Genomic DNA, 27925 nt, shown 5'->3' on the forward strand with positions numbered 1-27925 from the left:
CTGCCATGCTGCTACAATTGATCCACACTTTTAAGATACAAGGTAAACCAGCTTCTGCAGGTTATGAAACATTTGTCTCAACTTTCTGATCAGAAGTTTTGCTAAGTCAGAGAAAAGCAATTTAACATCAATGTCTTAATTATATTCTAGGCCCTACATACTTTAAAATATTTTCAATGCCTCATTTATTGCAAAAGTTATGAGGAAGGCATAAGGATCCATTCAACAGAGTGAATCCACCTTTGGACTTCTGTTTTACTAACACTCAGGTCATTAAACTAAGGCTTGCCGTAGTAGTTAAGTGTTACATTGCTGTTGCACAATTTGGCTCTTTCAGTGGCTTCCAGATTCTATTACCAGAACAGCAAAGAAATGCATAATCTGCAGTGCCTGTACATGAAAAAAGCAATCTATAGCTAAGCACAGATGAACCTATGGCACATTTGGAAGATATATTTTATTCTCCCTTCTACTGAAAAAAAAAATATTTAAAAACTAACAGGAGAATCTGCAGTTAAAAAATAACCCTAGTCCACAACCCCATACACAATACTGAAAAATACTGAAATTACCATTAAAGATAAACATCTGACAGTACATGGGACTAAAAAGTCAACTTCATACACTGGTTAGAAACATTTATATTTATAGTACTCCAGACACAATTCTACCAATTTAATTCATGGCTTACTCCCAAAAAACTAACAAAATCCCACTAGTTGTGTTAAGAAATTTCTATTAACAGTATCAGGAAGAAAAGGAAAGCGGAGGTTTTTCTGAGACTTGAGAGGGAGTGAACAGATAACTATTTATCAAAATTCAGTTGTAACACAGGGTAACAAAATTAGTAGCAAGAAATGCAAAATACAAATCCAAAATATTAGTTTTCTTGTACACAAAGGTTTGTTGATAGTGTTCAGAACTCCTAGAAGTATATCCTATACAGACTTACAGGCCATATTCAAAGCTGCGCAAAAGGCTTTCTCCCATAAAAAGTTCAACCTTGTACTTTATACAACCTAATTAAAAATCCCTCCTCAGGTCACAGTAAGGATGATTCTTCCTCTTCAGTACTGATGTTTATCACAAAACTGGTGCTTACTCACTCTATCCTAATTAAACAGTTGTGCACAAGAGAGGGTTGAGATTGGGGCACCAGGGATGATGCCAATGTGCAAGGAGAAAGGCTCAGGAGGTGTTTGAAGGGGGGATCAGACCACACATTCCTGGCTGAGTGTACCTTCAGCTGTTCGAGGCTGCAAGGAATTCCCCTCATCATGCACTTAGAGGAGAGGGGAAGCAAAACACACGCAGGATCGATCACAGAGCACGTGAAACTCCCTCCATCCAAAGTGCACTGAGCAGCAACAGGTATTCCCAAAGGTTGTGCTGATTTAGAAATAACAAAGGAAGGAAACCAAAAACTTTGACTCCATTGCCTGTCTCTAGACACTGAGTGTCAGAAAGTGACAGATGCAAGTGGTGTTTGATTCTAGTTTTGATTCTTTCACTATGGTCCCCCCTAATACTCTTACGAGTACAACCTCACTTGGAATGAACAGAAATTCTATTAACCCCTTGAGCTGTCTGGGAAGAAGATACTTTTACTGCAGAGCAAGATGCACCCCGACCTTCTTGAGCAGACAGCTGTGGTGTTTCCTGAAGTACCCATACAGCTTCCTTCTCCATTCCTCCCTCCAGGATTCCCATTTTGTGCATGCACAGAGCATGTGAGCCAACCCCTGAATTTAAGAGTCCTTAAGTCTTTACTGTGATAAACTGCAATGACTTCACATGAGCTACTACATGCTGGTGGGCAAAACCAAAATTCCTACAATATTAGAATTGTTGGAGTGAGTCCGGAGGAGGGTTCCAATGCCTCATCATCCTCACAGTCAAGAATTTCTTCCTAATATCTAATCTAAACCTACTCTCAGTTTAAGTCATACCCCCTTGTCCTGTCACTACAAGCCCTTGTAAAATATTCGTCTCAATCCCTGTAGGCTCCCTTCAGGTACTGAAAGGCCACAGTCAGATCACCCCAAAGCCTTCTCTTTCCCAGGCTGAACAATCCCAATTCTCTCAGCCTTTCCTCATGGCAGAGCTGCTCCAGCCCTCTGATCACCTTGGTGGCCTCCTCTGGGCTGGCTCCAGCAGGTCCCTGTCCTTCCTGTGCTGGGACCCCAGAGCTGGATGCAGCACTGCAGGTGGGGTCTCAGCAGAGCGGGGCAGAGGGGCAGAATCCCCTCCCTGCCCTGCTGCCCACAGGGCTTTGGATGCTGGAAGCACCCCCAGGTCCCTCAGCTGCTCCTCATATGAGTTATTAGTTGTTTCATGCTTCTGCTAGCATTTTGAACACATTCCCTCCAAGAGTTTGCCAACAACACATGTTCTCCCTGATACTGTGCAAAAGGACTGTTTATCAAGAAGCAAAACTGTGATAGGAAAAAATAAATCTCCTACAACAGAAAGCTGTACATGCAGGAAGGAAAGGGTCTGTGTACATTTGATTCTACATAGAGAACAGCTCCAAAGTTATATTTAATGCCAAAGAACCTTCTTTTATGCTAGAATCTTGGTTTATTTTCACTGCATTAATTAGGAAGAAATGAAACAAATTAAGGTATTAAAATCCCAATTAAAAGAATAATGCGCTTTAAATGTATGGACAGCTATAGAAGCAGTTGTAGAATCTCTTTTGGCTTCATCAGATCTGTCACATGACCAGGCTCCAGTTCTTTTTTGACTTACGCAGACTCTACAAAGACAATCCCACAGCTACTTAGTTAAATCTATTGAAGGACAGTCACTGTTCATTTTCCCACTTCTTCGTATGCCTCGTTCCACATGAGAAGTACTTATCAGAAACACTTACGGCACACATTTGTTTGATGTAATGAATAAGTCTGTTGCTTTCACCACCCTTTTAGGCACAGAATTGACTGAAGGCAAGCAGAGATCGCAAGTAGAAATCCAGTCAGTCCCATCTTAGTTCGAACAAAAGATAACATGCAAAAAAGTCAAGATAATGAGAAAACTCAACTGGAATAGAGGCTGATGCATTGGCACCAGGCTGATTATCCAACATGCACTCCTCTAGGCAAAGTGACACGGCAAAGACGGCATTTTGAGAATTTACACTTTACAGTCTCTCCCCCTCCTCTGAGATTTGGCAGATGGGAAAGGACTTCAGTGATATGACTGTTTCCAAGGTAAGGTTTTTGTTCAAAAACCTATGTCAGCTATGACAAGGTCCTCTGAAAGCTTTTCCTTGAGCAAAATTAATCCATTAAGCAACATATCCTAACTTCCCGAGGACATGTGCCTGCAGATAAGTCACCTTTCCTATAGAATGTGTCTGCCAAGAAGGAAAAGCAGGAAATGCTGACAAGAAAGATCAATAACTGTCATTAAAAACATTGACCAAATCTTATTGAAGGTGATTTCATTAAGTTTCTCTTCTATGAAACTGAGACTTTGCTAAGCAAGGTGTAATCAACTTTACTATTGAAGAAACACTGCAAACATAAAATTCCTTTTTTTTTTTTAACGTGGACAACAATCCAGTGTCACAGTATAAGCACCCTATTCCTTGTATAAAATTATTTCAGGGGAAGCATTCCAAATTTGACATAAAGGCTTAATGCAATTTTACTCAGATTCACTTTTCTTCAATTGTTTTCTCCTCACATACCAGCATTCTAGCATCACATTTCACTTTTTTGCAGAGTCTTACCACACCTCAAAATTTATTTCCAGCACACTGCCTGGGAAGGAATAGCATGTTAGAGATGCAGTCAAGACAGGAGGAGTGAGCACAATAGCCCTGAAAACTGGAATATAGATTCACAGGCGAATGATTAATCTTTTTTTCCCCTGGTGAAAAGTGATGTTATAAATACAAGTCACTGCTTCAATGAGAAAGTTACATCGATTTGTTTATTGCAAAGCAGTATGGTTTAGAGTTCAAGTCGAGAAGTAAAATAACTACCAGAGCTATGCTCCCTGAAAGAAGATAACAGACAATTATTTGCTTAATAACACACCAACACACACACACAAACACCCCAGCAAACCCAAACCACCATCACTTGTAGGCTCTCTCCCAAAAAAGCTCTGGCTTTTTAAACTAGAATAGCTGCTCCAGTTCAAGTGTGGGTTTCATGAATGTTCACTGACTCTAAATAATGAGATTATAAAAATTACTTTTAGAAATCAAGAAAACAGGGAGGCAAGAGGAACACTTCCAGCTATGAAAAGCAAAAAGGAAAACGTTTATGTGTACATGTGTGCATATGTCTCTAGAGGTCCCTTCTAATCCAAATTATTCTATGATACATACACAGCATGTAACAAAAGCATCAAAGAGAAGAAAAAAAAAAAAAACAAACCAAACAATCTTTCTCTTTTTATCCAGAAGAACTCAAGCACAACAGCTCTTCCCTTGGGAGCCTTTCCAAATCACTCTGTAATTTAACAAACCAAAGCATAAGTGTATGCCTGGCTCTAACAAACATCTTTCAGCTCGTTTTCAGGTCAAGGATGGAAGGTAAAAAAGCAGACATTGCTTCTAGACAGCACAGTAATTTATTCTACAAGGGGAATGTTATCATAGCACTGGGGAACTGGCAATGGCTCCTTAGAAGCCGGGCAAAGAGAAACTGTGCAGCTTCCCTGATACCACTGGAGAAACCAATCGCTAATCAGGATCAGGTAAACTCTGCTTTTGCATGGAAGGGTTGATAACCACAAGCTATCCAAAGTCTAAAACTTGATATTGATAGATGATGTTGACCATCCAAGGCAACATTAAAAGATACATCTAAAAGCTTTAAAAATGAGCAATTAGAAAAACACATCAATTTTAACAGTGTTAAGGTAAAACAACACCTATAAAAAAGCCTTTAAATGACAACCTAGTGCAGATCCCTTCGAGAACCATGAGTCAAATAGTTCTCAGATTAGAATAAAATTGCTACAATCGGTGAAATCAGACTACATTTGTAAATAAATTCATCCATCTGAAGCAGTCTTAAAATAATATTTTGAGGAAGGGAGGGATTCCTACTATAAGCACAGCAGGCATTTTAACTTTTAGGTTCTGAATTTTACCCTACAGCCACTATGTTCTCTGCTAACACTGGTCACAAAGACTCCCTCAACCATACCAGTTGTGAATGTCTAGGGAATTAAAAGTACACAATATCAATACTTGACTTAAAACTTGACCAAAACATCCTAAAGTAACCTTTTGTAAAGTTCCCAGTAACTATCAGTCAATGAATATTAATTTTGCAGCAAAGCTTGCAATAAAATTTAAAGTAGCATGACAAGCATCAAAAACTCATTGTAATATCTTGGTTTAGAAATCTACAGACTACTATCTTTGTGATTTGTCAAAGACTCTTTGGAAGCTTCAACTAGTTTGGGAAACTTTTTCCAAATATCCATGGATGAAAATATAGATCAAGCTCTGTGAAGAAAGCTTCTAATCCTACTTTTTCTCACCCCATATTGAGTAAATAAGCCTTCATATGCTCAAAAGTGGAAGGTTTTTGGAATAAGTATGAACTTCCTCACAGCTGTATCTCTGCTACCTATGTCAGTGAAAAAGAATCAGGTGACTAAGTACAGGCATTACAAGACTTAGGGGTATGTTTGTAATTGCTCCTTCATTTCACCTTTTGCTAGCTGGTATTTTAAAAACTCATTCAGACACCCAATGCTTGAAAAAAAACAGCTTCTACAGAAAATTCAGTCACATGCAATTTCTGCCTATATAGGTCAGGTTTATAAACACCTCATATACCCCAAGCACAAAAGACCACAACTGGTGCTTTACAGTATGCATTTGTCTTTTTATATATTTAGAAGTTGGTGTTTGGCTTTTTTGTGTGGTTGGTTTTCCCATGTGTAGAAAGTAAACATACTTTACTGCACTTTTTTTTTTGTTTGATCACCAAAATGTCACAAGTTTTTCAATGGTTATCACACTGATATCTGAGGTCATATTATTGACTCTCTTTGTATCTATAAGGAAGTTCTCACCACTAATAATGAGAAACAACACGTAATTCAAATTTGTGCAAAACCATCTAAGTGCCCTAACTTTAGTTTCTCCTGATGCATTTGTAGCACAATTATACATACTTTCATGTATAAAAATATATATATTTTATATATTAAATATATATAGATATACGTGCGTGTGTGTGTATCTATACCATCTGAGACAGCATTTTCTGTTAAGGGAGTATTTGGAGATCCTCTGCCCCAAAACCCTTTCCGATGTGTGTGTCCCTCCCTCCCTCCAGGAAAAACAAAACACAAAAAACACCACCTTTTCCTTGTCCCTTTCCTTTTTTTTTTTTTCTCTCCATGGATGTTTCCCAATGCCTTACCTACCTCATAATCTGTATTTTAATGCCATTTTTCTACCTTGTTACTATTACACCTGTAGCTAATGACTTTGTTTTTAATCCAAAACAGTTCATCAACTCTATTTACAAGGTGAATCTTTTCTCCTTTCATTCTCCTGCCGTCCAGTTATCTGTCCCATTAGATAACAAAACAATTCTGCAACTTCTGCAGCCAAAATGGGATTTAACATTTTTGGGCCTGGTGACAGAACACAAACACTCCAAGTATCTCTGCCAATTTATGGATTTTTTTTTTTTTTTTAAGCAACCCTCAGTGATTTTTCTCTCACCTTTTCTGTTCCACATATTTACACCCAAAGCTGGCACACATTAAGAAAGTCTTTCCTAGTACTTTAGGCTGAAGGCCTAAGTCCAGGGAGAGGTTTTCTTGGACCTTGCTGTTGCTAGTGGAAGAATCTTGCCTTTCAAGGAATATGCATTTCACAAGGATCTTTCTGCACTATTATTTTACCCTTTCTATATTAAAAAGAGGGAGATATTTATAAACAGTAAAGTTGCAGACACTGATTCAGAAACCTCTGTTGTCTATCCTGTTTTTATAGAGATCTCTGTGAATTCTACCAGTGGAGCATGGATTACTGATAAACAACCACCTCTCAGAGATGTGGAATGGCAAGGGGACTGCTGTGACCTTCTAAGAGCTTCTTTCCAGCATATAATTTATTTACTCCATGTTTTTCTAGATCAAACAGCAGTATGCAGAAGCACAGAAATAAGAGTGTCTGGCAGCACAGTAGGTGAAACAAACAAAAACTCCCAGGCAGTTCTCAAAAGTGTTCACTGTAAGCAAGTAAATTTGTGAAAATAGCAGTAGATGAAGTAAGGAGAAACTACAGAGGAAGTAGATTCCACCTTTTCAGGCTGTAACCTTAGACTTCTAAATCATTATCTTAGTAAATATAACAAATGCTGTCTAGATAAACTAAGGAAATAAAATTCTGTCTTTACAGTGGTAGGTTGACCCCACATGACAGCCAAATCCAGATGCTCACTCACCACCCTCTCCCATGGGATAGGGAGAAAGTAGAAGGAAAGCAAGAGACTTGTGGATTGAGATAATGGCAGCTAAAAGGGAAGGGGAAAGCTGTGAATACAAGCAGAGCAAAAAAAGAGGAATCCATTTACTACTTCTCATCAGCAAACAGATGTCCAGGCACTTCCTGGCAAGCAGGGCCTCAGCATGCAGGACTGTTGCTTGAGAACACAAATGCCACAACCATCAATGTCCCTCCTTTATCATCCTTTCCATGAGTTTTTATTGCTGAGCATATGATGACATATGGCACAGAGTATCCCTTTGATCATCTTGATTCAGCTGTCCCAGTTCTGCTCCATTCCAACCTCTTGCCTGCCCATGCCTACTACACTCTCTGCTTAGACGTACAAATCATAATTTTTTCAGGAGACAGGTTCTTTTTTTTTAATGACTTATTTTCAACAGATAAAAACCCCTCAAACATGATAAAAGAACCCTTTCTTCTGCAAAACTAGTTTGCAGTGAATCTATTTCCCCCAGAACATATAAACATAATGTGAGACACAGTCTTGTAGATATCTTTGACATTTTAGGTTCCAGAAACAGAACAGTAACATGTTTTTATATCTAATATTTATCTGAGTAATAACTAAAGGACTGCAGCTACAGTTAGCTTTCTAAGTGAAGTAGAATCAAAGCTTCTTGCCATGAAGGAAAACAAATCAAATATTTATGGGAAAATACAAGAAAAAGTTTAAGGTTGACACTACAGTGGTGCTCACATGGAGACCAGCATTTGCCAGTGTTTGCACTCTATGTGAGTATCATGACATAGCCCTGCTCTGCCTCACACCTCTGTGTGCACCTCTTCGGATTTATTACCTCATGTTCATTAGCAGAAGACCGTGGCTCAAAAAAGAATTTAACTCCTGTTCCTTCACAATCCTGGTATATTTGCTAACCATTTTACAGGCATTTTTTTTTTCCTTTTTTATTTTTTCCCATCCAGTGAAAAAACTCAAGTTATGATTTTGGGTCACCTTTCAGAGTCAAAAAAAACCCCAAATATTTGTCTTCTAGAGTAAGAGAAATGTATTTAAAATCCAACAGTTCTGTCATCAGCCAGTTTTGCACACCTGAGGACAAGCCCCATGTCAGGTGCTTCAGGTACAGCACTTTTCTTCCACACACATTTCTCTACCCAAGACCTTTGAGGTGCACAAACAAACTTTCTTAGATTTCTCCCACTATTAATGTCATAGCTAAAGTTTGATCATTAGCCACAATGCTGTGCAACTATATGAAATAAAAACATTGTACCTTATTTAATATGTGAGAAGGAGGCTTATTAGTGGTAGCCAGCTGTAGGGATCAAGGCACGATTTCAGGAACTATGCTGCTGGATTTATCAAGACCAGTTTATTGCAAAACAAAGCCCAATAATTTTTTTTTAGGGCAAAAGCAGCTTTTGAAGAAAATGACACAGGTCTAGTGTTAACAGTCAACTGTAACTAGCTCAGCTAAAGGGAGATTTCCATTTCTTGGCACAGTAACAAATCCTCAAGCAGAGAGGGGCTAGGGGTGAGATTTTTTCCTCTGTAAGTAACTTAATGAATGAAGTACTAATTAACATTATGGCATTGATAAATGGAGAGAGAGATTAGGGATGTACTCGATATTCAGGCCTTCCCAGATGGACCGTCAAAGCCACATTAATTCCTATCTCATTGGAGCATCTGCTTCTCCCATAATCCATTGCCCCTTGGTACAAACAACACAAACTGTTGTGACTCAATTCGATTTATATCAATCTAATTTCTTTTAATCCAATTTGTATTCCAATCTACTACCTTCTAATCACTTAAATCTTCAGCCTCCATCTGGTAAATTTTCTCTCAAAATTAACCGAGCAGATGCCTCTGCAATTGTCTTCCACAGTCAGGCTAATCATGCCCTGGCAGTGGCCTACAGAGCTCGCTGAATAGGTACGTGACTTACAGCATTGCCCTTCTTATTACAAGCATGGCGATGCAGGAAGGCCATTTTGTCTGTCATTAATTGGTTAATTTGCATAACACTGCCAGGGAAAGATGCCTGGGAAACAAAAGCCAAGAGTGGAACGCTTCAAGAAGGCAGCATGACATGCTCCTCATTACTCACATGGCCATTACACTTTGAACCATCTATTGTTTGTGGTAACAAACCCCAAACTGCATTACAGCTAAATACATAACAAACATCTACACACGATATTGGACTGCCTGAGTTTTGGCACTGCTGACATTGAATATGCAGAGAACATGGGGGCTGTCCAAACAAAATTCCAAGAAAGTGCAGGATGCTGAGAATACTAGAAAGCATATTGTTTTGCCAAAACTACACATCCTCTCTCAAGTAAATTAACTTTCACAATGCTACAACTACAAACAAAGCCAAATTTTCTGACTATGGAAAACTTCTTCCTCAAAACTGTCCCCAGGACAGTACAGTCCACAGGTCATCCCATACACATTCTAAGTAGGAGGAGAAAACGATGAAGCTAACCTTCTCAGCCAAGGATAGGTAAAACTCAGCCCCACACAATATACAGAAAAATAAGTACTACTGCTTTAAAACTGGGTGCCTCACTAAGAACACAATGTTGATTTTTCCCCTTGATCAGTGCTATGCCATCTCCAAAAGGCTGATGATATATTCAGCAAAAAGTGGGTTTCATCATTCAGGTGTTCATGTCATCATGGATGGCCAAAGTTAGAAAGTTTTTTCAAGTCTGTTACTCAGAATCCTGGAAGACAGAAAGGAAAACATTCAATGTGCCACTTGTGCTCCCCAAGCAATGTTAAGTGAAGAGAAATGATGAAAACACAACAGGCACTTAATAAATAGTGAGGGAAGCACAAGAAAGAACAAGCTGGGCCAGTGGAGAAGAAACAAGAGTAGCTTCTATCACACATAAGCAGGAACAAAAGGAGGAAATAAAACTTTCACTTGGCACTCAGTCCATTGCATCATGAGCTATGTTCTTGTTGGCCCACAACCACTAACACAAGATCAGCTATTAACAGTCCTCAGAGGGAGGCATAATGCCCTTTTGCCATTACAGATTATATAAAAAATTTGTTGCTTCCCATTTTTAAGGACAATATAAAAGACTAACATGGAGGGGTCAGCCTGCAACCCTCACCTTAAAAAAATAAGAAAAAATTACTTGTGTCATTGAAATTTTCAGTAGCTGAAAAATGAGCTTACCAGGATCATTTGCCTGGAGCTTACTACTCCTTCCTCCCCTCCTCTCAATTTTTCGCATCTACACCTGAATAAGAGGTTTCACTTATCAGCTAATAGGTACCTAGTAAATTTTTTATAATTATTTTTATAATAAGCAAACAGTATAAATACAATTGATCCAAGCCAGAGGATGCTGAAGAAGGAAAGAGAGGGTGTGCTTGGTTAAGGAGGGGGTGGAGTGGGCACTCTTTCTTCCCCTCCCACAAGCTGTCAAGTCCTTCTGTGCACACCCCCTCTCTCACCCCTGCTAAAAACCTTCCTCTCTCTGCCTGCCATGACAGGTGGTCCAGATTTTCACTTAGAAAATCTGGCCACCCTATGTTTGCAACACCTCCCCGCTTAGTATCATCTGTGAATTTAATTAGCATGCAGTTTACCCACTCGTTCAGATTATTAACGAAGATGTTAAACAAGACATAATCCAAATAAAAAGATCCCTGTGGCAAACCAGTTGATGCCTTTCTTTAAATCAGTTTATTGCTATCTATGGTGTCCCTTTATTTACAGATGTCAACCAATGATTCATCTACATGATAGCATGGACAACCAAGCAAATTTGCCTTTTGTTTTCCCAGCTAACAGGCTGTGATACACTATATATAGTAGAATTACACATAATAATCCCCATTTCCTAAATCCTGTGTCTCATCTACTACACAATATTTCATCACACTAAAATATGCAGTCCCTTGCTTCTCCTGTTTCATCTGCCACTCCTTAGCCACGTACACAGAATCAGAAAAGATGGTCAGGGAAAATCATACCATTTGTGATCATTTTTAGTGTCAATCTAAAACCACTCCATGGAAATCTGGCAGAGGGAGACAATCATTAGAAAAAGTACGATCGTAAAATACATTGAATCTCTCCTAGTTTTATAAACTGGATTTGAAATGAAAGTTTAGCAGCAGTGGGAACTATGCAAGGAATATGTAAAGCAAAAATAGAATTATTCTTTTTTTATGAAAAGGAATGCAAGGGCACTACTTTGAGTCAGTAGCTTCAATAAGGGCATTATTACAATTTTACTCATCAGATGAGCAAACTACAGTGTAGTGTCTGAGTAATGATACTTAGGTTTTGAAATTAAAATAAATGCAATGGAATTTTACCTATAAAGCAAATCATATTTGGGGAGAAAGACAAACAAGAATGGCAAAGAACCCTCCGTACCACTGAAGACTTACAATTTGAGAAAACTTCACAGCACATATCACTGGATTTATACACAAAGGTATAGATACATATGTAATACAGACATACATAGATACATACAGTTTTGTTCATAAACCAAACCCATTTATAGCTTAAAACATTAAGTAGAACCCTCTTCACCTTGAAAAAATACTGTGATACAAGAAACAAGTGAACATTTGAACATCCAAAGCCAAATGCAAATTCTCTCTAAAGTAGGTGGCCAAACATACCGGAGTCATAAAAGCTCTCTCTGAGCTTGTCTGCGAAGTACTTGTTTTTCTTACAGACCTTGCTGCCCAGAGGAGTTGTGGATGCCCCATCTATGGAAGTGCTCAAAGCCAGGTTGGATGGAGTTCTGAGCCACCTGGTCTGATGGAAAGTGTCCCTGTCCATGGCAGGGACATTGGAACTGGATGACCTTTAGTGTCCCTTCCCACCCAAACCCTTCTGTGATTCTTCTTCCAACCCAGAACATTCTATAATTCTTTTCTGTCTGAGTAGTCCCAAACAAATTGCCTCAAAGCAGTTCCAGTAAACTTAGTTAACACATTAGAGCCTCCCTATGCTTGTTTCAAAGAGCAAACAGGAGAGCTCTGGCCCTTCCATTGCAACTTCCAATTGTCAGCACAAAGCAAGACATTCTGATCTTCCCAGGCAGTACCACATTAAATAGTGGTACTATTAGGAGAAAATAATACAAGAAGAACAACAGGTTTCCAAAGCTATCTTGTGACAGAATGTAAATAGCCTAAGCAGAGACTAAAATAAATTCACAAGTCTATAAATTCAGTTTACGCTGAACTAAAATCGAAACTCTCAAGCAGATGTCTACAACCTCCTCTTACTGACCAGCAGCACTCCTTAGCAGCTCCAAAACAAAACACCCCATACCATGCTATCATACACTGTACTTTTACTAACTCATGAATAGGAACATAATCTACTTGAAAGACATATTTCAAGCAATATAGTAGTAAATAGAAACCTAGCAGAAGGGAGAATACATTACACTGTGAAAATGCTTAGAAAAAAACTAAACTAAATTACTAAATACAGTAATTTTTGCATGCTAAGGTAATTCTCGAGTCAGTTTGCTCACAGACCTACACTTAATACCCATGTCTGCAGAAGAACCTTATTTTACATGGCCTGTCTCAAGAGACCTAACCCACTCTACAATGAGCGAAGCACAAGCAGAAATTATTTTCTTTCATATTACTTAAACAATGCAAACTGACACTTGTTTTCAGAACTCAGGTGTGTTTGCTTGTTTCAGTTTTCAAATAAGTCATATGTAACTTCCACTGAGTGAAAGTTATCGCACTTTTAAACACTTTGTTGTTTACCATAAACAGGAAGAACCCCAGACACTGGTGACCTATGGCCATATTGTGAGAGTCTTCCATTCTCCAGAACAGCCACCACTACACTAAGCCAGCTCAATCTGAAGATATTGCAGATATTCATAAAAGAAGAAAAGGGCCACTGTGTCTAACCATTAACAGGAGTCAAAGAACCTACAAAGCACCAGTGCCACATCTGCTGCCTCCTCCACACCAAAGAAACAGTTGGTGCTAATGCACGATTAGGAGCTGAGAGGAATGCAACAAAAGTGTATGCAGGTGGCAGAGGTCACTGAGGGACAGTATAAAGGAAAGAGAGGGTCAAGTTATTATCTGGAATGCATCCACAGGGCACAGCCATCTTTTAAATCAGTTTTTATAATAGCCATCCCTGTATTGATTTAATAATATCCTTATGCTACGGATTTACTGAGCACGCCATGAAGAACGACGTCAAAGACAGTTGTGAAACAAGGGCTTGTTTCTTTTCTTTATACAAGGTAAGGAGAATATGCCCTACCTTTAAAACCTCAATTTTATCTATTTTTAATGTTTTATTTGCCTTGTTTCCTACGAAAAGGGAAAAATCTGTCATCCAAATAAAGTCTTTCAATTACAAGTCTTTGGGTAAAATAACAGAAACATGACAAAAATTAAATTTGACTTTTAAATTGAAGTGACTGATATGCCTCTGTGCATACGGCAACTAAAATATTGCCTTTAAGCCTATATTATTATTTACATAAAGGTGAAATGGAATGGAGAGAGAACATCATCTTAGAAGTATGGTTGCATCACACTGGGCAATACAGCACTTTGGAGTATCAGGCCTATAAAGATAAGTTTTCAAGAATAAGTAGGCACTGTAAATCATACAGACATGGCAAATGAAATACTCATAGAAACTCTTGTAAAAAAATAGAGAAAACCAGCCTAAGGCTAATGCTTAACTTAAAAGAAGATGAGAGCAGGTCGACGCTGGCAATAGGGAACCATTCCCAAGTCAAGCCTCTTTGGCACTTGAAAAGCAGTTGACAAAAACCTACTCCTGGTGTATCAGTAATTGCCACTGACTGCTTGTTCCACCGCTTGCCTCCCTCCTCCAGGAGAGGAGTAAGAGCAAGAGTTCAAAGAGGCAGAAACAAACAATAAGGGTCATCTTAGGCCCTAAGGCCAGGCTTTATGGTTCAGGGTAGGGGAACCCAAAGTAAAACAGTTACAACTTCCCAGTGACCCTGGAAAGGAAGTTACTTAATATTCATGTAGACAGAAAAGAAGAAAGGATTAATCATGTGGAATTAGCATTTTCATTGAGGAGCTTGGTTGAGTTTTGTGTTCTACTTTGAGAGAAAGACAACTGCTTCACACCAGCATTTTACATTTCTCATTTATCAAAACATTGCAGCTTGCTCCTAACTGTCATTAAATGATGAATAATGAAAGACTTCCTTATTTTTACCTTAGATTAATCATGCAGCACCCTCCATCTTTCCACGCCTGAATGTGTGTTCTGAACGTTTTTTTTAGATTTTATTAATTTTTAATTCATGTGGAATAAAGAAAACTGTTTAATTAGATTTCAATTCTACTGGGAAAAAATTGTCTCAATTGAAAGGGCATCACCTAAGTATTTTCACCTCACAGCTTTAAAGTGCCACTGTGCACCATCATTTCTCAACTTGTGTCACACCTGTGTTAATTTCAATCCATCTCTTAAACCACAAATAAATCGTTAAAAAAAAAAATCACCCCTCCAGTTACCTAACATAGAGAAAAATGGTGTAACAATTAATTGAAACAAGTACAACATGTAGGATTTATAATTACTATCATAAAGTAAAAATACCAAACATTGTACAAGTAATACAATAATGTTTCTCAAAATAATCAGGCCAAGCCTAAGCAATGCTTTGCAAATCTCCTCCCATTTCTTCATGGCCTTTTCATGATCTCCATTTTCATTAAAATATATCAATTATATAACAAATCAAAGTATAGCAATCATTACAGTACAATACAACTTTGTTCTCAGTATTAAATGCCTAAAATGTTGGTCCTAAAATAACGTTTCAAGCTACAGTGGATTTTCCTGCACATAACCAACTGAAGAGGTAATCAGCTTGTTTTCTTTTACTATTAATCATCTTGATCCATCACCTGCAGAGTGATCTCTAGCTTTATTCATCTGACTTTACAATTACTTAAATGGCAGGTACTTCCCATTATTGTACTAGAAAGAGGGTTCCACAGTGGATAACATCATGCACATAATGCCAGAGCATCACACCCAGTTGGGCCACATCCTCTTACTCTTCTCAAAGATTTGTAATCACTACAGCTCCACATTTTAACATTTAACTATGCATTTTCTTACTGTGTTACCTCCAGTTTTAAATTTCAAGGTTTAGTTAAATTACTCGCAACACTAAATCATTATTTTTGTAAGATACAGATAAATTTTAAATTTTATCCATCATCTAAATTATTCTGACTGAAAAAAAAGGATGAACCCTGTAAAAAATGAGTAAAAACCTTTCAAAATACCAACAGTCCTCCTGATTCTTTTTTTATCTCCTCTGGCATATTTCATTTCAATTGCTCATAAAACTTCTTCCAAATTGTCACTAATCTCTTGTCATCACCTTTAAGTTGTGTCTACTTTGCTGACACGGTTTTAAATCATGAGACCTAGAACTACACACGATAAAAAGCTAACTGCCCCCATCTGCAGAAAGCTGGCACAAACTTCCCATTCCACTGAAGTTTCACAGCTTCACTCTGTTCTCTTGCAAAGCTGATATAATAGCTTGTCATTCCCAAAAATCCTTTGTTAAGCCATATCACAAATCTCTCATATTGCGTATCCTCAGTGGCTAACTTCATGCATATACCCTGAAAATATGTAGAGTACACTTTACTTAAAAAAAAAAAAAAAAAAGCCTTTCAGAGTTCTCTGGCAATCAATTTATTCCTTGTTAATATGATTTGATTATTGATTTTGTTTTTGATTGCAACTCTTTTTCTTTCTTAACCTTATTACAGACTTCCTGAAGTCCTTGTGTATTGGTAACTGTGTAACTTCCCTCTCTTCAGATCTGAGAGCCCAAATCATAATTTTCTTGGTTTTTTTAAAATTTTCCATTTAACATTATCTTTACCAAGAACATTTCCATCCAGACTAAATTCACATGTAACTACCATTACTCTTTGCTTCTTCCTGCTGCTGGCCCCTAAAGGAAGGGGTATTATCACAGTCTGCAGAATGTGCTCTTTCAAAGCAAAACTGGTAACTCTGATGATTTTCAAAGGCTACATTAAAATGTAACAAAACAAGTAAAATTGTACCCCAAAATTGAACATGTGATTCTCTTCCTAACAGAAAACAAAGCAAGATGCATTTACTGAGCAACATGAACTGGATCTTTACTCTTCTGCTGTAACTCCCTTGACCATCACATACATCATTTTCCTTTAAAGTTCTCCCCTGGAAGTATTTTCAAACTTAAACTGGCATTAGATACTATTTTCATTAATCTTACTGGTGTTCAAGTAAGCTAGACACAAAAAAAAGAGTGTGGAAATAGAATAGCACCAAATGTTGATATTTGTTACACAGCACCATGCACACAGATTTGCTATCCTACAGATCAAAGAAACAAGAAATTCTGTCACTTTGAGACAGGATATCATATATTAGGACAGCTAAACACAGTGGGAGCTACAAAACAGCGTTCTCTATTTCTGTCACCCCTTTGTTCTCCCTGTGGATGACAACACATTTATTTGCTTGGATTCTATGCTCATATATTCTTTCCAAGCCACATTCATTTTGTAAGGGTACAGATACCAGTCCAGCACCCGTGTGTGCTCCTGAACACACGAGACATGAGCTCAGCTCCAAATTCTACCATCATAATGATACCTGGCAGATATTTCACTCACCCCAATTTTTCTATTTTTAAAATACAGATGTGGCCACAACTCCTTTGTGAAGGATTTTGAGATCCACTGATGAAAATCCCATGTAACAAATAGCACTGTCAGCTTCCCAAGGTGTCTTCCTGACCTGTACCCTGCATGCACAGATGGCTTACAATATGCGTGACCAATGTCACTGTCCTCCTGCTACGTCACTGAACATCCATAGGCAAGATTCACCTGCAACTTCTTGGCCTGCTCTGTTTGAGTTTTGCCCTCTGTCCTCCTGGAACGTCAGGAAGCTCTAGGTTTCTAGAGCTATTGAGAGGTAATTTTGGTTTGTCTAGCTTTACTAGTTTTACTTTAGTCATAAAACAAAACTCTTTCATAATTTTAAACTAATTTTACGTGCCTCACATGGAAATTCCCAGAGTATTAGTTTTTAATACTACAATATCTTAAACAATTTATACCTTTGGAGATGCAAAGAGCTCATTTAACAACTGTGTCTATTCATTATTTTTTACATTCTATATGCACATATATATATAGAAACACAAATTTCATCAGTAGATAAACAAGATTTTTTTCCCCTAAAATGCAAAAAGAAAAAGCAGTTTATTTCCTTTAAGGTATTAATTACATGGTAAGTCTGGAAGAATACTGAGAATATTGATGCACATATAGGCTGATTGAGAAATTAAGGTCCATGATGTTTCAGAGAAGGGTTCACACCAAAAAATGAACCTAGAACTCAACCAGGATCTGTATGTTACATCCCCCCGATATAGGGATAATGCCCCAATTTTTATCACATGCAATAAGCAAGACACTAACAGTACCACTAGTTATTTACTGATACAGTTACTCTGGAAATAACTGCTCTTTTCTTAAACTTGAACAACTGTTTTCACTAGGAATAGATTACCAAGCAGTAGCACTTCTCTTTGCATTGTATGTTGGTGAAAAACTAACAATCTAAGAAGCTTTCCACACTTTGTCAGAGAAGGCTTAACTTCAGCAGGGCTATTGCTATGTGTTGCAAACACAAGTACGGTGCCTCCCACCACAACACCTCAGATTGTAGGAGGAACTAGAAAGATCAACAGAACCTTCCATAATGAAGCACCTACAGAGACTCTGTAATTTATATTTGCTTACAGGATTGCACATTTGTGTTCCTGTCACCTTTAACAGAAAAGTCAAATGTTGCTTTACTGCCTGCAGTCTCTCAAAACAAAAATAGCCATCTAGCTACATTTCAAGCATCCTCGATATTAAACAAATTGATTAAAAAATGACAAACAGAACCTGCTGCCATCTGAGCGACCCCCCCCAGAGACAAAGTCCAGCAAACCCTATGCACTGAAAGACTGCTCTCCTAAACAGTGCTTCCTCCAGACTCCTCCTCATACCAGACTGCAGGTCCTAGCACAGTCTCCCAGGCACTCAGCAGCTGTAACCCATCCATGTACTTTGTAGTCTGCTTTCATCCCTTCTTTCAAAACTTCCATGTTGTTCTACCACACTCCATAGAAGTTTAAGACCAGCATTGCCCACCTGTTGAAACCCTTCTTAACAGTAAAATGAAGATAATAATTTGAGAGAATGTTACAGCCAACAGAAAGGTGGATACAAGTTGAAATGCATTTTTAGGTAGGATGCTGTTTTTCACCAAAACTCAAGATTGGATTTTTGTCAAAATGAACCATCACCAATTCTTATCCTAGATAATAAAGTTAATGAAGAAAGGTTCACACCAAGAGTGATATCAAGATCCGCATTTAACACAAGATGGTCTCACACAGCACTCTCTCCCCCCACTGCCCATCTGTACTCTTCAGCAGCTCTGCAGCTCCCAGGCTATTCCCCCACATCAGTATCAAGCTTTTGCTTTGAAGCTTTTTTAGTTGGTGAGTTATTCTCACTCAAAAACTCAGAGTGATTTTTCTAACTTTGATAAAAATGACTCACTTCCTTAAGAGATTTTGTGCATCTGAGATGAGAACTTATTAGTAGGCACAAGAGGTATGTAAAGCCTCTCCCAGAGCCCACTCCATTAGTCCTAATCAATATTAATTTAAAATTGCATAAAGGCAGCTTTTCAACTAGAAATGATTTCATCATTTCTCCCCCAGCCCTGCTCCCCAACAAAATCCCCGTGGCTTTCATTATATTTGAGATACCAGGACACTGTGTCTCTGTCCAAAAGGAATTTACAGATAATCTTCATATCCAGAATGGCTTACCAAGTAGAGATGGTATTAAACAGAACAGCTTGGTGAACCTTGCCTTTCACTGCTTACCTTGTAAGCATGTGAAATATGTCTAAGCATGAGGGATAAACTGCTTTTAAGAATCAACAAACCAGGACTAGAAAAATGTAATTGCTGTAATGGTCAAATGGGAACAACTGACACGGCTCAGGGTGAGTTTCAACCACTTTCCCTCACTGATTGCCTCAAGGAACTTCAGCTGCTGCTGCACCTACAAGATCAATGCTGCTAATTGTGAGGAAAATTATTCAGGACAGCACAGAGCCTCCTATTAATGATGCCTGCCAGCAGAAAGTCAGTTTATCAGCTATGCTAAAGGTTAACATCAATATCAAATGCAACAACCTCAAATGATTATATCACTGAATTTTTAGGGAAAATCACTATGGTAGTACAATAAACTTCAGAATCAGCTGCACTTTAAAACCATTTTGGTTCCCTGCTCATCAGGTACCCAGCTTATGGCTTGTTTAATATTATTTCATTTGACTGTAGCCAGAAAAAAACATGCCTCTAGTGATTTCTTAAAATCTGTCAGTATTCTTTAATAACACTGGGCACAAGAACTGATGTAGGGACAGATATCAGCTCATAATACAGGAAATGGTTTGCTGGAATGCTTCTGTTACTTCTATTCAGAGAAACCTCAAAAAGCAAAGAGTAAATAAGTGGTGGGTTTAAAAAAACACCCAAACAACTGGCTATATTCACAGAAGTTAACCACAAAGACAGCACCTCAGGAAGTCAATAAGCCACAAACACTTAGAAGTTGGGAAGACTCAAAGTGCTTATCCCATTTTTTTATTTTCCAAAATGCATTGTTTATCTACAATGAGACAAAAAACAAGTCTTATTTGGTGTGACCCAAACCACATCTTAATGATTTTTTAAAAAATTAATCATATACAGTAATGGCTGAGAACTTTCATTAAGTTGAAGTAATAACAATAATCTACAAAACACAATCTACAGTAATAATATATAAAATAAATCACATCCAGTGTATTGGGGAAAGTGCATAACACCACCATTAATAACTTGCAAGACTAAAGTCATTTAATATACTGGAAAACTTGAACAAGCTTCTTTTTTAATGCCACACTCTTAATAGCTTACACAGATTTACAGAACTGGTTGCCAGAGCAATAGCCTTACCTTTCTGTATTTAAAAACTGCTTCTTAAATGACTCTCCACTTTTATACTGAGTCTCCTCAAAACAGAATTCTTTGTCACAACATTTTTATCTTTTCCTACATGTAAAATAGAACACCTATAGCACAGCAGCTCATTTAATAATTACAATTATATACATGCATGTGCATAACCATATACTAAAACAAGTAACATAACCAGTGTATTTTAAAGAGCACAAAAAGTTACCTCATGCTCTATTAGCCAAAATCTGGTCTAAAATAGCTTAGAATCTGCTTCAACCCTCTGTAGCAAAGATGCATGTGAAATACAGCTCTAGGGAGGTTGTCCCAGTACAGACCCTGCAGCTGATAATGGTAAAAAGGCAAGGGAAGGAATCAGAGGCAAACAGGCACGTTCCTTAACTTTTTGATACCTGCTTAATCTCAGCCTACAAATTTAGTAGATCACAAATCCTTCAGGAAAAAACCCCACAATTTAATGAAGGGGGCTACCCATCCATGTGCACCTCCTTCTGCCCTTCCTAAATAATAATGACACAACTCAGCATTCAAAGACAGGCTGACCAAGAAAGAAGCTATCCCCACATCTTCTCACATTTCAGTGGAGAGTCTTCTTGCTCCTGCTTGAGCTTTGACTTCTTGTTCCCTTTTTAAACCTTGATCATGCTCACCTGGCCTCTAGCTACAAAGCTAATGGGGTTGTTTACAGAATAGAAGCAAAACAGGGGCATCCAATTAAAGACTTTTTTTTTTTTTTTTCTCCAAACCAATGCCAGAAAAGATTAAAATCACCTGCATCAGCCTTTGAAAATAAATTATATACTGGCTCCAATAGTGGGATCTAGCCCTAAGCATATGAAAATGAAGTATCAGACCAAAAACTGCACAGGTTGCTATCACAGCCTACAGTTTGACTGCCATGTCTCTGTGTCCACAGACTGTACCTTACTGACTGCCAACTACTGTGAAACTACTACAAAAGCATGGACACACCACAGGAAAATAAGATCCAATCACACTTATACAACAAACTAAATTTAGAAGTAGAATGAAAGGAAAAGAAAAGCATTTAGGACAACTAGATAGAATAATTTCTGGATCAACAATTCACTTTCCTTTCCTTCTGAGTGTCTGAGGGCGACGTCTTCATTAGTAAATCCTCTGTGTAAGGTTAATCCCTTTCAGCTACTTAAGGCTTAGAACAGCTCACATCTCCCATTCCTGCCAGTAAGTTCCACACATGATACAGCAAAAGATGCTGTAACTGAGATGCCTATTTTATTCAAACTGCACACTTAAGGAATTTTACCACAAATTTCTATCCATCTCCTATCCTTAGAAATCACAGTAACTAAACAGCATGAATATTATGATAAGACAGTTCATTCCATGTTTTGGAGTGGATTTTGATAATGGGAGAAAAGTGTTTTGTTTTCTTTTTTTCTTCCCACTCCTCTCTCCTCCACTCCTGTTAACCCAGACACCTATTATTGAAACAAAACATGCACACTTTGAAACGTATTAAATTTGACCTAATATGGAGCCCAAACTTTACTGATTTAAGACATCTACTCTAACTTCTTATGTAGGATCCTGCTATGGACACATACGAGGCAGTTTCTCTGATTCCTTTACAAATGTATGTCTCTATATTTTACAAACATTAACCAAATACTACTATGTAAAGCAATTTTCAAAATCTTCATATAAAGAGATACCTGACAAGCTAGAAATGCTTTGGAAATATTTTTTTCAAAATCTTTTTCTTTCACTATACAAAACAAATGAGATTGGTGTTCTACTTTCAAATAGGAACATAAGCAAATCTGCACGAGAAAAATGCTGTAATGTTCCCTTACTTTTAGAAAATTGTTCCCTCCCTAGCTCAGAGAGGTATGTAAATATATGCAATTTGATAGCATTCCACCTGGAAGTTGCTTCTCTTTCTGGAAACACAAGACAACAAGCAGAACTCAGTGCATACCCATTGTCTTCTTGGAAGTTTTTCCCCAATTCCTGTACAACATAAATATATTTTGCAATCCTTTTCTCATCTAAATCTAAAGATTTTGGGAAAACACGTCCTCCAAGTATGCAAAGACAACACTTAGCACACTGACCTGGAACTCTGCTTTGGATAACACCACACAGAATATTGGTCAATATGTAGACACATCTTCCTTCACTGCCTCCCAACACTTCCCATCCCAGTTGGGGTTAAAAAGGAGGCACTGAGTAAAAGCTGTGTATTTGATCCTACACTCCTCCAAACTCTCTGACAGCTAAGAAAATGAGGTACAGGACTCTGCAGCTCCAAAGGTTCAGCCCAGAAGATATATCAGAGCAAGAGCAGGAAAACAACAAAAACTCTCCAGCCAAAAGCAGTAAGACACAAATTGCTTTTCCTTTGAAGGAAGAATCCCGGAATCATTTAGGTTGAAAAAGTCCTTTTAGATCATTGAGTCCAATTGCAAACCTAACACTGTGAAGTCAACCACTAAACCATGTCCCTACATGCCACATCTACACATAATAGATTCATGGAATGGTGTGGATTTGAAGGAACCTTAAACATCGAGTTCCAACCCCCTGCCATGGGCAGGAAAACCTTTCACTAGACCAGGTTGCTCAGAGCTCCATCCAGCCTGGCCTTGAACACTTCCAGGGATGGGGCACCCACAGCTTCTCTGGGCAGCCTGTACCAGTACCTCACCACCCACATAATAATAGAAAAGAGAATGCACTGGAAATCCTACAGATCCTCCAGGAAAATGGGAAACGAAAGCCAAATGCTTTCTTTCACTCAAGTTCAACCGAGTCCTTAGTAAGTAATAATGTATTCTATGTTAATTTATCTTCCTCTCCACATGCCCATCTTTCATAAAGTTCAAGACCATATTGAAGGCTGTCATAAGCAAATGGCAAGTTAGGCAATTTTAATATCTCTGAGCATCTGGATTCCTACCAAATGTGAGAAAATAAGGTCCAGTCTCCTACTGATTTACTTTCTTTACACAAAAAGGTTTTTTTTTTACTTTATTTAAAAGAACAGCTATAGCACTAAAAACACTTCTGACAAATCTGTCAGCTATGGATTATTAAGAGAGGCAGGAGCAGATTTCCTTCACAGACCCAACAATGACATTTACCCTGACCTAGAGGGAACACCTTCCTAAGCAATAAGAAATAGTCCACTCTCAATGACAACTCAGTCCTAAGAGAATGCCAATTATACCAAGTTTGCACAAACAGATGTATGGCAATTTTGTAATATGGACTACTTTACACCAGGGACAAAGCTAAAACCATTTATCTCAATTAACTTAGGATCTAAGGATTAATTTAAGCTGTTGCCTTAGAGGTGAAAGGCCACTACTTGATCCAACAATCCACCCATACCTCTTATTTACAATAAAAAGAAATTTCAGATTACATTTTTACCCTCAAAACTCTATGCCTTCTATGTTTTGTACAAAATAAAAAGGTTAGTGCCATTTTTTCAGTGGCTGAGTTTCAACAGTCCTATTATGGTTTGAAAAGATGGCCAATTGCCCTAAAACAACAAAGCCTAATCAATAGGAGGCATGATGATAATTGAAATTCCTCAAATTAGGAGATCACTTCTAGCTTACAAGTAACACTAATAAGTGACATCAGATTTCCACTCACCCAAGAGCTGCTTGAATTAAAAAGCATTTTGAAACACACACACATAAAATAGAATGATATAGTAAGTGAAAGAACATAGATTAGTGAATGAAAGACTTAATTCCTCAAAAGGATATTCCCACAGACAAGAGCTGTCTGTAATATAAAGGTTCATAAATCCACCCAAATTTATGAACTTGGCATTCCGGCTGTTTCAACCCTACCAATGTGTCATTTAACATTCAGGCAAAACCCTGTGCAAGAACATCACACAGTTCTGTCAGTTTAGAGCCCGTGATACTCCTCATGGTTTTGAGCAAGATCTACTAATTAAGACTGCAAAAGGAGACGGTCTGACCCATCTTGTGCCACACAGCCACCACAAACTCCCTCCACCGCAGAAGTGGACAACCGCCTCCTTCACATATGGCATCCTCACACCACATGAGAACTGGTGCAGTTCTTTACCTACCAATCTTTGCACAAAGCAAATGGATGTGACAAGGTATGCCTAGAGGAGTACTGGCCTATGAACTCCAACGTATGACATCAATACATGGGCCCTGATAAACCAACTTAATTAGACTTTATCAGTATTTTATCATAACTGGGGTCCAGCAATTCGTGGAGTATACACAGTTAAGACATCGAGTAGTTACCTACAGCTCTATTTTCAGAGGCCTCTCAATGGACAGAGTGCAAGCAGAGCAAAGATTTAACTCCTTTTATTTGGTGTTTTAAGCAGTGGTTTTGAGATACAACAGTAATTCTTCTTTAAAGCACTCTAAGTTTTAACATTACATGAATGTCCAGCAAGTGAACAGGCTATAATCATGTGCCTAGACACAAGTCCAGTTTTGCTACAACTGTCAAGACTTGCACTGTCTCATTTTCAATATAAAAACAGATAAATATTCAGTGAATTTTAATTTTATATTGTTCAAGTAACTAGTTTATCTACGGTCCAAAAGATTCTTTGCCTTGTTTATGTCATAGCTCTCAGAACTGCAGTTAAGATTTATAATACATAAACTCCATTTCATTCACTGTAAGTTTTTAACAAAATCCAAGGTCTACTATTTGCAGGCATGAAAATCTCTCAATATTTCTGGAAGGCATTTTGAAATCTATTCTCTGAGGAAATTTTTATTTTCGGTCTCTGGTTTTTTTTGGATCTCTAAGCATGAAATTGTATCTTATACTGTAAAATTGGTGTTGGAGATAAATACATAAAAAAATAACTTCTCTCCTTGAAAGAAGCTTTATATACCTAGTTCTACCTAAGCTGAGATGAAACTTAACTTTGCAGACAGACTTTTTTCATTAATCCTTCCCACCAGGTATTTTGGAGGTATTCTGCAGTTTCTATGACAAGGCTAGTTTGATTGCTCCAACTACTTGGAAGACTAAAAATAAATATAGATTGTAAGGCACATTGTGAATCTCTGCTTCTATAAACAAAAGTTAAAACTCTATAGCAAAAAATACAGCAACTCTACTGCTCTGGTTACTACTTTTATTAATAACTTTTATATATAGTAACATATATATATATAAATAACATTTTCATATAATACTTTATTATTATATAATAAGGGAATCTCACTAAGTCTCCATATTCTGAATTCTGAAGTGTCATCTCACTCACCCCCAAAGTGTCTCACCAGAGTGAGCAAGAAGTACCAGGTGTCAGGAACACTATGTTTTAACAATATTTCTCGAAAAGTTCTGGATCTTTGGTTTATCAAAGAGACAGCCACGGTGCCAGAGAGCCAACTCTATCATCAATGTCCACCTCATTTTATCAACATGAAATGTTCTCAAGCACAGGTATCAATTTTCCTCCATGAGCAGGAAGGGGAACAAGAGCCAGTGACATCTACATTGTATTAGGTATATATTCCATGAACACTCAAACACTTCGTGGACTGACCTATCCTATTTTTGCCATTTTTACTGGCAGTAAGCAAAACTTCCAAAAATCATTACAAAGCAAAAGCTCTTCCATTTACTGAAAGAGTAAAGCAAAACCAGCAAGACCTACTTTTTAAAGAAGATGTTACTGAAACTACAGCAGTATTTTTGCTGATTTTGACATATTTGGAAAGGAGCAAAAGAAGGTAATGATATGTCTGCAAGACAGTATTTATTTTTCTATTATGTTTGTTTTACTTTGTTACTTTTTGAAACTGCTACTATGATTTTTTTTTTCCCCCTCTTGGGTATTTCTTTTTTCACTAAAAAATAACTCACAGTATAGGCACTTGGAAAAGTGCTTACAAACCCTCTACAAAATTTCTTTCTTGAAGACGTGAAAAAAAAGTCTTCAGTCATTTGTAGTGACAATTTATCTACTTGTCCCAAAGGTCAGACACCATTAACAAATACTTTAACAAGGACATCCATTCTTTTCCTCAAAATAATCTAAGTAAATACCCTCCAAGCAATTTTGAGGTCTGTTAACAATAGTTGCATTTGCCATGTAAAGCAAAAATAATTGCAAAGTGAAAATAATAAGCAATATCTATTTTTAGCTCTCCAAGACAGTTGTACCAAGAATACAACATGCAATAGAATCACTGCTGATTTATTTCTTTGGCTTATAACATCCACTTAGATTTTATTTATATCACACATATGCAACCAATTCATACCGATTTATAAAAAACTTAAATATAGGAAAGTAAACTGTGATTTTAGAAGTCTTCTGATACAGCACAGAATATTAAAGAATCTATTTTCTCTCCTGATACTCAGTGTACAGGCTGAGCAATTTCTTCACTGAAAAGATTCATAAACATTGGAAGGGGCTGTCCAGGGAAGAGGCGGAATGACTATTCCTAAAAGTGTTCAGGAAATGACTGGACACGGTACTGAGTGCTATGGTTTAGTTGACAAGGTGGTGATCAGTTAAAGGTTGGACTTTTTGACCTTGGAGCTCTTTTCTAATCTTAATAATTCTAGTCCCTTCAAGTGTCTGTTAACTCCTGTATTCAGGAGAATTATAACCTATAATAATGTAATTATTCACAAGATTTATAACTTCTCATCCAAAGAGTGACAGAATTTATTCCACCTTCATCCCTGTTTTGGGAATACCGAGCAGTCTAGTAAGACACCTGGACACAAGTGCTAAGAGGCATGAAAGGAATTTGTTGTCAAATAATGCACCTGCCTTTCTAATTTGCAAAATTTATTACAAATTAAGATATTTAATTTAGATTTAAGATATTAAAATAGATCTTTAATATTAAAATAATTAAAATAGGTTTTTGGCTGTTCTAATAATAAAAAATTTTAGTCCTCAGGGCAGATGCAACTAAAGGTGGTTACCGTAAGTCAACAGCCAGCCTCTACTTGAAGATGAAATAAATGTAGCTTTCGTGGTGTTACAGACTTCCTTCTCAAGCTGCTGACTACACTTACGGCTTCATCTGTTGTACATCATTGTCTTGGCTTCCCACTAGTTTTCTAATGGAGCGCAGGTGAAGCTTCTGGCATCTGTTAACCTCCTGATTACAACTTTATATTTAGTTTTAAGTCATTCTCTTAAGTTTTGTACAACCATTAAAAAAAAAAAAAACAAAACCAACAAAAAACCTTCCTTCCCAGCATTAACCTCCCACTTTGCCAACCACACTAAAAGAAAAACTGTGGCCCCACTGATGCTGATGACAAAATTCC

General features: G+C 37.7%; 1 protein-coding gene across 12 annotated transcripts in view; it reads right to left on the bottom strand.

The window, feature by feature from the left end:
* Positions 1 to 27925, bottom strand: part of ROBO2 (roundabout guidance receptor 2) — a 1044784-nt gene that overhangs the window by 400745 nt on the left and 616114 nt on the right. The window lies entirely within an intron of this gene.

The sequence above is a fragment of the Corvus brachyrhynchos genome, unplaced genomic scaffold (assembly GCF_000691975.1).
Source record: "Corvus brachyrhynchos isolate BGI_N302 unplaced genomic scaffold, ASM69197v1 scaffold152, whole genome shotgun sequence".
In the NCBI taxonomy this organism is placed as follows: domain Eukaryota; kingdom Metazoa; phylum Chordata; class Aves; order Passeriformes; family Corvidae; genus Corvus; species Corvus brachyrhynchos.